At 24.7% G+C, this 2,426-nt stretch overlaps 1 long non-coding RNA gene across 1 annotated transcript; it reads right to left on the bottom strand.

Annotated features, from left to right (window-relative positions):
• Positions 1–424: 424 nt before the first annotated feature.
• Positions 425–1,305, bottom strand: LOC111894306 (uncharacterized). The gene is made up of 2 exons (XR_006189709.2): positions 1,196–1,305; positions 425–1,069 (listed from the first exon to the last, which is right to left on the bottom strand). It is a non-coding gene; the product is annotated as an uncharacterized LOC111894306 (long non-coding RNA).
• Positions 1,306–2,426: the final 1,121 nt, after the last annotated feature.

Here is a 2,426-nt window from a genome sequence, read left to right as displayed (position 1 = left end):
GAACCAAATGTCATTCCATTCTTATTCATTTATATTAAACACTACATACTTAAAAGAGAGAGAATTCTACTTGGTGATGAAAGAAATGGATACTTAATAGAATATTCCCAAGAACCCCCTTACATGTCTTTTTTTTCCACCAAACGAAGATTTTTAAAATCATTTCTTTTGTATATATATAATAGTAAAAAATACAAACATCCCATTTGATATTTAGGACATAAATACTTCAATGTAATATGTTTTTTTCCTCAATATCTTTACTATAGAATAAGAAACATTAGTCCAAAAAAATAAAAATTTAGCTTCACCAAAACTTAAACAATAGAAAACAAGAATTCAGTTCTGCAACCAAGAAAAAAAACGCTAGAAATCAAGAATTCTAGAAAATCAGCAAAATAACAACTAGAACTTAATTAAGAAATTAGAAAAGAAACTAGAGCTTAAGTCAAAATCGAGAAACCAATGAAATCCCAAATCAAACTTAAGACCAAAATCAAGAAATCAGTAAACCATATACAAGACAATGATCACTAAACTTTAACAATCAACAACATTCATCTAGAATTCCATGTAATTCGAGTCTTAACTATGAACAATCGAGAAATCAGAATTGGCTCATGAGTCAATGAACATTTGAGCTTCAAAAAGTGAGATGTCTGGTTATATGTTTGTTAGCCACAAACCAAAATGAAGACGGAGGGTCGAACACGTCTCCGATTGCTACCAACTCGACCATGAGAAAGTAAAGAGAGAGTGCACCTATTTGTTAGAGTGTCGATTATACTTCCAATTGATCTTCCAATGGTGGTAGTGTGGGGGGAACGAAATAGAGAAATCTAGGATAAAAGGAGATGAGAGATTTAAGAAACTGATCTAAAAACTAGGGCAAAATTAATTGCCTAAGTAATCGATTAGGGAAAACATACATGTGTTTACAAAATATTGCGAGATTACAGAAGGTTACTTGATTGATTGATTCCATTGAGTTAAAATTTCAGGAAATAACCGCACAAGATCTGAATATCTGATGATATTGAACGATTATGAACAGAAAAATCATGATTGGCTGCAATTTTTGGTTTGAATCACTAGTTTACATTAGGAACGAACACATTTTCACGATTTACACAAGAAATTTACAGAAAGAGTGAACGATTAAAGAGAAATAGAAAAAGAAAGATAAAGAACTCACATTGTGGGAGCGTGCATCATGTCTCAAAGCTTCAGATACAAAATTACCTATAGTACCCTCAAATACTTTCTGACGGAAATTAAAAAAAAGTTTATGGTATTTTGAAAAATGCCACCATGAAAAAAATACGAATAATTCTCAGCCAAAAATTTAACCAAAGGAAAGGACTATATTTTTCCTCACAGTCCTCAACGATCTTTTATATATATATATATATATATATATATATATATATATATATATATATATATATATATATATATATATATATATATATATATCAGGCGATATTTCACGTGTTATGCGGTTATAATTAAAATATTAATAAATTTGTGTTATTAAAATAAATATATTCTTGTTAGTAACTTTAAATTAATAATTTTTACACTAATTTATTATAAAGCATTCTAAGTATTTTAAATAAATGATAAACATTATCAAACATGAGCATACAAAATTACTTTCGTAATTGATTTATAAGTATCAAATAATATATCTCATGTTATTCCATTTAAAGTCAATTCATCTCTAAAACCGCTATCTATGAAAATAAAAATAAACTTAATTTAGATAGACATATTTTATGTGATAATATTTCAATGAAATATATCTATAGGTTGTGTGTGAATTTAAAATTACGATGTATGTATTATATTTAACATTTTATTTATACATTTATTATTTCTAATGAATTTTAAAACTATATTTTGATACATGTTTTATATTTAATATTATGTTTAAACTTTTAATATTTTTAATTTGATTTAAACTATCTACTTTGAGAAAAAAGTTATTATTATAAAAAGTAATTTTTAATCAAATCTTTTATTTTTGTTAATTTGACATTTTGATTTAGATCTTATTTTTAAACTTTTTAACTATTTATAAAAAATAGGTTTTGAATATATTATAAAAATTATGTTTTAAATTTAACATAATATTTAAATTAACAAACTAAATATATTATATTGAGAATAAAGAATTAATATTAAAATTACAATCATATTGGATTTAAAGTATCAATTTAAAAAGAAGTTGAAAGGTTGGGGGTTTCAAGTGAATGTGATTAAAGAAAAAATGTCTATTTTATATATAAATAAACTAGAAAAATATCCGTGCGTTGCACAGAAACACTTATATAGTTGAAATGTTATAAATATATGTTTTCTTAAATATAACAATAACGTTGTTGTTATATTTGATATAATAATTTTATACTAAGTTGATATAA

This window comes from Lactuca sativa, chromosome 3 (genome assembly GCF_002870075.4).
Source record: "Lactuca sativa cultivar Salinas chromosome 3, Lsat_Salinas_v11, whole genome shotgun sequence".
Lineage (NCBI taxonomy): Eukaryota > Viridiplantae > Streptophyta > Magnoliopsida > Asterales > Asteraceae > Lactuca > Lactuca sativa.
Note: the sequence above shows the minus strand (reverse complement) of the source record. Positions and strands in the feature narration are given on the sequence as shown.